The following is a 9,329-nucleotide window of genomic DNA, read 5'->3' on the forward strand; positions in this document are numbered from 1 at the left end:
CTAGAGCATTATTTATTATAGCTCCAAATAGGAATTCACCTGAATGTCAAACAACAGTAGGATTAATAAATCATGATACAGTACAACCATAAAATGGATTATTAAGCAGTTATTAAAACTGATACTCCCTTGTGGTGATGGAACTGTCCTGTATCTTGATTATATCAGTGTCAATATAATGGTTGTGATATTGTACTATGGTTTTGCAAGACGTTGCCATTGGGGGAAACTGGGTAAAAAGTATATGAGATCTCTGTGTTATTTCTTACAACTGCTTATAATTTTATAATTATCTTAAAATAAAAGTCTAATTTTTTAAAAATATATATTCTTTTTATTTTTTTATTTTTTTATTGCGGAATATTGGGAAACACTCTGTTTCCCAGGACCCATCAGCTCCAAGTCAAGTCGTTGTCTTCAATCTAGTTGTGGAGGGCGTAGCTCACTGGCCCATGTGGGGATCGAACCGGTGACCTTGGTGTTATGAGCACTGCGCTCTAACCAATTGAGCCAACCACAGCCCTAAAAATCATAGTCTTGAATGAGAAAGCATTCGTGGTCTTTCATTGATTGGATTATCTGTAGGCATGATGAATATGCAGTATAATCTCAACTACATGCATTCTATAAGCATTGAAAAAAATGTTGAAAAAAACAGAGTGGATAGATAGATAGATAGATAGATAGATAGATAGATAGATAGATAGACAGATAATAGACAGATAGACAAACTGATAAGACAGACTGGGCTTACCTGAGCCGCTTCCGTGTCATCCATCGGATGGCTAATTAAGCCGTCATTAAAAATGATTACCTCTTCTGTGAAGTTTTGCCACATTCCAAGCCAGAAACCTTCTCTTGTGTCCCTTTGTCTTATCTCCTTCATACTGATTCTCATCATGTGTTGTAATTGCTTGAAAGATGATGATTTACATAGGTTCTGAGGTCCTTGAGGATAGGAGAAATGTCTTATCAAAGCACTGTCCTCCAGGGTGGCTGGTTAGCTCAGTTGGTTAGAGCGTGGTGCTGATAACACGAAGGTTGCCGGTTCTATCCCTGCATGGGCCACTGTGAGCTGCGTTCTCCTTAAAATAAACAAACAAACAAAAAAGCACTATCTTCCAGGACTTGGCATAGCGTAGACACTGGAGATGTGAGTTCATCAAATGGATGAATAAAGTGATAATAGATGAACAAGAGTCTTTTAATTTTACTGTGGATGCTTATTTGAAAGAAAACTAAGTGAAATCCAGATTTCTCAGGGCTGAAGAAAATGCATAGCTATGATTCAGTCTCCCCCAATTTGCACAGCACATTCAGATTCGTTTACACCGAGTCGCTCTTAGTGCAGTCTTTAGGGTCCTTGGCACAGGCCTTACAGTGTAAATTAACATCTTTGGAAATAAGGTCCTTCGTGATTTCATCCATGTCCTTGAATGAAGTCTAAGGATGAAATAATCTTACAACAAATTCCTCTCTCTAGTAACAGTGATATGATAAGGTTTCATCCCATTTGCCTGAATCCATAAATATCTCTCCTAGGTAGAACAGAGGGAATTTGAGTAACAGGGAATATTGTTTTATTGTAGTAAATTAGGTATAGGTTTTGAGAAACCACAATCTCTGAAATGTTGAAAGTGGAAGGTGACAATAAAATTAAAGGTATCCTTAGTTGCTCCTACTTACCTTTGTTATTGAGAGGTTCTGCAGAATTCAGGAAGTCTATTAGCATGTGAGAGGATTATCAAATGAAAACTCATTTGTAGAATAGGAATAATAGCAACCTCACAATTTATATACATTAAATGTGATTATATTATAGAAAGGGCTGTGTCAGTTTCACACTGCGCTGGCTTCTTTGCCATGTATGTAGGGAGTATCTGTCATTTTTGCCTGCCCAGCACCTATGTACTTCAATATTCCCATGGAGAATCTTCCCTACCCCACTCTAAATCCAAGTGGTGCAGACAAGATTGCCAGTAACCCACCCCTAAACCGGCTCTAGGTGGGAAGATGACCCAGGTCTAGCAAAACAGTGTATTCTGTCCCCTTGGCCACTGTGAGAAGTTTAAACCAGTGAGACACCACCCCAGGGCTTTCTGGAACCAGTGAAAGGGAAAACAACTCTTCACTAGGATTGTTAGTTACAAGGGTGAGGTAAACCTGGGGCTGCAGATAGAGCCCACCAGAGATATATATATATCTCCCACTGGATATATATATATATATCCAGAAAAGCATGTTAAATACTGGGAAGCCTCTTTGACACCTTGGGCTAAGTAAGATCAAAGAGGTTAATGAACTAATTAATGTGACCCCAGACATTGACTTCAAGTTTACCCCTTCTGAGGAAATTCCATAGAAATCTCATTTCATTTGTTACCATTTTTAAAATTTTCCATTTGTTGCCATGTTCACAGCCAAAACTTTGCTTTCCAAAGAAAACATTATTTCAGAGGCAAATATTTTAATTTTTGTTGTTTGTTAAAGGAAGTGACAGCTTCAAATTTGTTCTGAAAGCCAAATGTTTTTCTTTTTTCTTTTTCAGCTTTCAGATAAAATTGACAAATAAACCAATTGCTTGCTTATTTATTTATTTATTATTGGGAAATATTGGGGAACAGTGTGTTTCTCCAGGGCTCATCAGCTCCAAGTCGTAGTCCTTCAATCTGGTTGTGGAGGGCACAGCTCAGCTCCAAGTCCAGTCGCCGTTTTCAATCTTAGTTGCAGGGGGCTCAGCCCACCACCCCATGTGGGAATTGAACCGGTAACCTTACTGAGAGTTCGTGCTCTATCCAACTGAGCCATCCGGCTGCCCCTCCAGAGGCTCAGCGGCAGCTCGTTGTTTTCAATCTAGTTGTGGAGGGCGCAGCTCACTGGCCCATGTGGGAATCGAACCAGCAACCCTGTTGTTCAAAGCTTGCTCCCTAACCAATTGAGCCATTCAGCCTCCCCAAAATCCTTTTTTAAATGCTTAAAGAATATTATACAGGGCTGGCCCACTGGCTCAGGAAGTTGGAGCTCCGTGCTCCTAATGCTGAAGGCTGCTGATTCGATTCCCACATGGGCCAGTGCCAGATGGCTCAATTGGTTGGAGCACAGGCTCTCAACCATGAGGTTGTCGGTTGGACTCCTGGACTCCTGCAAGGGATGGTGGGCAGCGCTCCCTGCAACTAAAATTGAACACGGCATCTTGAGCTGAGCTGCCGCTGAGCTCCTGGATGGCTCGGTTGGTTGGAGCGCATCCTCTCAACCACAAGGTTGCAGGTTCATCTCCCACAAGGGATGGTGGGCTGTGCCCCCTGCAACTAGCAACGGCGACTGGACCTGGAGCTGAGCTGCGCCCTCCACAAGTAAGAGTGAAAGGACAACAACTTGACTTGGGAAAAGTCCTGGAAGCACACACCGTTCCCCAATAAAGTCCCGTTCCCCTTCCCCAATAAAATCTATAAAAATATATATTATACAGTAGTACCTTGGTTTTTGAAGGTCTCCATTGACAAACATTTCAGTTTACGAACGCTGTAAACCCAGAAGTAAATGCTTCGTTTTTCCGAACACGTCTCGGACGTCGAACGTGTCACGCGGCTTCCACTGAGTGCAAGATCCTGAGGCCTAGTTGTTGGCTGTTTTCGAACGTTTCAGAGCTCGAACGGTCTTCCAGAACAGATTACGTTCGAAAACCGAGGTACCACTGTGGAGCGAACAACTGCTTCAGTAAATATTGGCAGTCCTTTTATGAAATGCTTTGGGTTCTTTGTCAGACTATGAGAATATATTGGAAAATTAGATGTTAACTAGGGACAAAATTTGAGTCGGAAGTAGAAATTTAGAATCACTGCTTCTCAACTCTTTAATTTTTGACTAGGACTGCCTCTTTCCACATTAGTCATGACGAGTTTAGGCCTAAACAATGCAATGGAAATAGATCGTGTACTGCTGAATTTCTACACTACCCAATCCAATATTTATTTAGGTGAATTGGAACTCAAGACTGGCATCTGAAAAGATGATCAAGTTAAACAGCTTGATTTAAGAAAAATACTTTCACCAGAATGGTTATATAGGTTACATGAGGATAAAAGAAGTGCGGGTAACAGACCCAAGCTGAGGCCTATACTTACACATGCTACCTGGTTATTTCTCAAAAATATATATTCTTTGATAACAGTGACCAATGAAAAATATAAGATGTGCTATTTACTTCATATAAGGCCAAAATTAAAAATCCAAGCCTTTATAAGATTAGCAGGTCACCATCTTATTTTGATATAAGCAAGAGTTGCTGCTACTACAACTGGCTAATAAAGTGAGTAAGTGTATCATCTTCATTTTCACTCATACTTGCAAGTACTTCCGCATCAGTCATCTCAATGGATCTTCCCAACAAACCTGTAAGGAAGGGCCACCTTCTTTATCCTCACTTTCCATGTGAGGAAACAGATTTTGAGATGCTAAGAGAGTTGCCCAAGGTCATGCTATTAGTCTGTAGCATAACTAGAACTAAATCTATTGACTAATCCTAGCATTTTTGAAGTGAAAACGATCATACAAATGAATTGTGATTTTCAAATCCGGAGTTTGAAAATACTACTCCAAACCAAAGTTCTGTGTTTCTCAGGCTCTCTCCTCTCCTCTCCTCTCCTCTCCTCTCCTCTCCTCTCCTCTCCTCTCCTCTCCTCTCCTCTCCTCTCCTCTCCTCTCCTCTCCTCCCCTCCCCTCCCCTCCCCTCCCCTCCCCTCCCCTCCCCTCCCCTCCCCTCCCCTCCCCTCCCCTCCCCCCTTCCCTTCCCTTCACCCCCTCCTTTCCTCTTCCCCCTCTTTTAAAGAGATAATCAGATTTTTACTTTATTTAATTTTTTTAATGTTTCAATTACAGTTGACAGTTAATATTATATTAGTTTCAGGTGTAGAGCACAGTGGTTAGACATTTATATACCTTGTGACGTGATCTCCATGATGAGGCTTCCTATCTCTTAAAGAGGAATCGTAGTGCTTATAAAGTGTAGTCTCCCAATCCATGAAGAAATTCACCTATTAGTGACTGCAATAGCAGCATTAAGGATTCTAGAATTCCATTTTACCATGCTTTTTCTTATGGTAACAGCTTTATTCAGATACAACTCACATACCACACAATTCTCCCTCTTAAAGTGTAGAATTCAATAGTTTTTAATGTGTTCAGAGATGTGCAACCAGCACAATAAACTAATTGTAGTATATTTCATCACTCCAAAAAGAAACCTATAGCTTTAACTGTCACCTCCCAAGCATCCCATTATCACTAATCAACTTTCCGTCTCTATGGATTTTCCTATACTGGATATTTTTATATGAATGGAATCATACAATACGTGGCATTTTTTGTCTGACTTCTTTCACTTAGCATAATGTTTTCAGGGTTTTCCATGTTGTAGCCTGTGTCAGTACTTTATTCCTTTTTATGGCTGAATAATATTCCATTGTATGGATAGGGCACAGTTGTTTATCCATTCATCAGTTGATGGATACTGTGCTCCCCCCCCCCTTTTGATACTGTGCTTTTTAAAATATAAATTGAATTAAAATTTCAAACCGGAGATGCACTCATTTTCAAAGTGTTCTGAGGACCTCCCTCCTCTCTGTAAAACCCTTCCAACGTCTCTTACCACTGAGTCTGGGTTATTTGTGAGGCTGAGCATCTTTTTCTGTTTCCTAGTCATCTAGCTGCGCTCTCAGAGTCTGTTTGTACCCTTGGTCTGTTTCCAAAGGTCTCTGATGGAATAAACTTAGGATGGGGCGTGAGTATTAAAAGGGCTGAGGGAAATTATGATAAGGGGATTATGACATGAGACGAATAGGAGCCTGGGAATTTCTTAGGCCCAATTCCCAGAGCTTCCCCTTGAACTTGACCATCTCCTTTTCCCTGATTTAGATTCTCTGTTTCCATCTCCCCTTTTCATCCAGGCCAGATTTCTTTTCTTAGGATCCTATTCCTTCTCATCTATGGTCATTTATTCTATCCAGGACCTTCTTTTTCAGTCACCCTATCTGGGGGCATTCAAGCCAGAAGGATAGGACAGCCTCGTCAAAGTCTCCCCCAGAAGGAACATGTTATAGGGAAGGAGATGAAAACCACATTTCAATTTTGAATAAAATACTGATATTTTGGTATGACCAGCAATACCCTTGCAGCTGGAGGAAAATTCCACCACCACTACCAAGCCTTGGAGCCAGAGGCCTGGGATGGCAATTGAAAGCTAGAATCTAGGGTTTCCCGCCCTAAACCCCTAGTGATAAATAGGAAAAATGTCTAAGAGATGCATTGTGAGTAGTATGTTTATTTCCCATTGTGGGTGTTACTGGGTTCAAGGAGCCAATTTTCCCGATTTCCCGACCAACTTTTCTCGGGATTCGGGAATGTGAAAGCGAAAAGTTTTCACGAGAACGGGCGGGAATTCCCGCCCCGGAAAACCTAACCTAGACAGTCTGTAGCATTGAGCTGGATCTCAGCCACCAATTCTGTTTCTAGCTTTTTTTTATTTTTATTTTTTTAAAGATTTTATTGGGGAAGGGGAACAGGGCTTTATTGGGGAACAGTGTGTACTTCCAGGCCTTTTTTCCAAGTCAAGTTGTTGCCCTTTCAATCTTAGTTGTGGAGGGCGCAGCTCAGCTCCAGGTCCAGTTGCCGTTTTCTAGTTGCAGGGGGCACAGCCCACTATCTCTTGCGCAACCTTGCGGTTGAGAAGATGCGCTCCAACCAACTGAGTCAGCGGCAGCTCAGCTCAAGGTGCCAGTGTTCAATCTTAGTTGCAGGGGGTGGAACCCACCATCCCTTGCGGGACTAGAGGGATTGAACTGGCAGCCTTGTGGTTGAGAGCCTACTGGCCCATGTGGGAATCGAACTGCCAGCCTTCAGAGTTAGGAGCATGGAGCTCTAACCGCCTGAGCCACCAGGCCGGCCACTCTAGCTATTTTCTATTGCAGACCCCCCCAGGCCACTGTGGTTCTTAGGATGCAAAAGACATTCCTTTTGGGCCGGCCCGGTGGCTCAGGCTGTTAGAGCTCCATGCTCATAACTCTGAAGGCTGCCGGTTCAATTCCCACATGGGCCAGTGGGCTCTCAACCACAAGTTTGCCGGTTCGACTCCTGCAAGGGATGGTGGGCTATGCCCCCTGCAACTAGCTGCGCCCTCCACAACTAAGACTGAAAGGACAACAACTTGAAGCTGAACGGCACCCTCCACAACTAAGATTGAAAAGACAACTTGACTTGGAAAAAAGGCCTGGAAGTACACATCGTTCCCCAATGAAGTCTTGTTCCCCTTCCCCAATAAAATCTTTTAAAAAAGAGACATTCCTTTCCCCCACCCTTGTCCCAATGTTTAACCAGATGATTCCATGAAAAAATTAGCCTGAGTGGTTTGAAATTGCAGGTGGAATGTTCTATTTCTTTCTTTTCTGTTCTAAGGGGTCACATGCTGTTTGTTTTTCTATTTATAAATACACAAAGATGAAGACAATGGAAAAAAAGGGCCCCTGAAAGAAGAGACTCCAATACATTTTGGCAAGTCAAAAGTGAATAAAGGAGGCACAATTTAATGTGAGAGAACGGCAGCTTAGGTGGAGTGGAGGTGGGATTCACAGAAACATAGGGATCACAGGGACCCAGTTAGCCTGGCAGAACCCTGGAAAGTCTGGGATTTGCAGATACCAGGTACTGTGCAGGGCGAAACTGAGACTCTGGCTGAAAACAACGGAGATTCATTAAAAGACTCTCTTTGGGAAAAGGCCCTACTGTTCGCCCAGCCGCACCTCTCACACCTTCTACCCCATTCCCACACAGCACTCCGCACCCTGGCAGGAGACCAGAGACTTCTCTGGGGAACCTGAAGGGCCTTCAAGAAAAAAAATACCAAATTCTGCTATTTAGGGGTCTCCCATCATATATGATTCTACTCATCTTTCTCATCCCAAAGCAAAGGCTTCCAGGTGTCAGCCCCACCCATAAATCCCTAGGCCGCTTTTCTGGGCCTTATTGTTACATGTGAACAGGCTGGTGCCAATCACTGAATGTTTGAGGTAAATGACTCTGGTGGTTCCTTTTATAAGTCAGTTTGGTTAGACTACAGTTATCCAATCAAACACTAATATAGGTGTTGCTGTGGGCTATTTTGTAGTAGAAGTCAGTTGACTTTAAGCAATTTATCCTCGAAAACTGGTATAGCTTTATCCTATCCATTGGAAGTCTTTAACAGCAAAATGGAGGAAAATCCCTCAAGCTGGTCAGTAAGTTAACACCTGCCTGAGTTTCCTCTCTGCAGACCTGCCCCGTTGATTTCAAACCCACCTAGACAGCCCCGACGATTGCGTCTGCTTAAGCCAATCGCTTGAAATAAATCTGTCTCCCTGTGTCTGTCTGTCTACAGAAAGATAGATACATATATACCGGGGGTGCCAGGAAAACGTATACAAGTGGACACTTTGGTCAGCGTAGCTCAAGCAGTAGTTCGCCGTAATCAGAAGTGTCTGGACGCTGATGGTAACCACTATGAGCACCTCTTGTCATTGCAGAAATCCAACGTGACTCGTATTCATCTTTTGTTCTCCATACATATTGAGTATTACATTTTTAACACAGTTTTCCTTTCTTAAAATGTGTATACATTTTTTTGCACCCTCTGTATATGTGTATGTACATACACATGCCCCCCCCCACACACACATCTTACTGGTTGTGTTCCTCTGGTAGAAACCTGACTGAAACAAGTCACTAAATGCAAAGAGAGACAAAGATAAACAGTGACAATGACCTGCCCCACCCCCTGCCTTGCCAAACTCATTTCCCACCACTTGGCCTCCTCGTGCACTCGCTGCGGTCACACTAGCCTTCTTGCTGTTCCTTCTTCTCAGAGCCCGTGACCCCTGGGACTGCCTCCCACTGCAGTGGTTTACCTGGCCACCATCCCAGACCACTGCATTTAAAACACACACCCCCACTCCTGCGTGCTCCATGGTTGTTGTTTTTTTAAGTTTGTTGGGGGTGACAATGGTTAGTAAAGTTACATAGGTTTCAGGTGTACACTTCTGTATTACATCATCTATAAATCCCATTGTGTGTTCACCACCCAGAGTCAGTTCTCCTTCCATCACCATATATTTGACCCCCTTTACCCTCTTCTACCTCCCCCCTTACCCTCTGGTAACCATTAAACTACTGTCTATGTCTATGAGTTTGTGTTTCTTTTTTTTGTTCCTTTGTTGTTTTTGGTTTATATACCACATATCAGTGAAGTGTTAATATCAGTAAAATGCCTTTAATAAACCTCCTGTATCTATTTTCCTTCTGAA

Source organism: Rhinolophus sinicus, chromosome 18 (assembly GCF_057876585.1).
Source record: "Rhinolophus sinicus isolate RSI-liver-muscle chromosome 18, RSI-T2T, whole genome shotgun sequence".
NCBI classification, from domain to species: domain Eukaryota; kingdom Metazoa; phylum Chordata; class Mammalia; order Chiroptera; family Rhinolophidae; genus Rhinolophus; species Rhinolophus sinicus.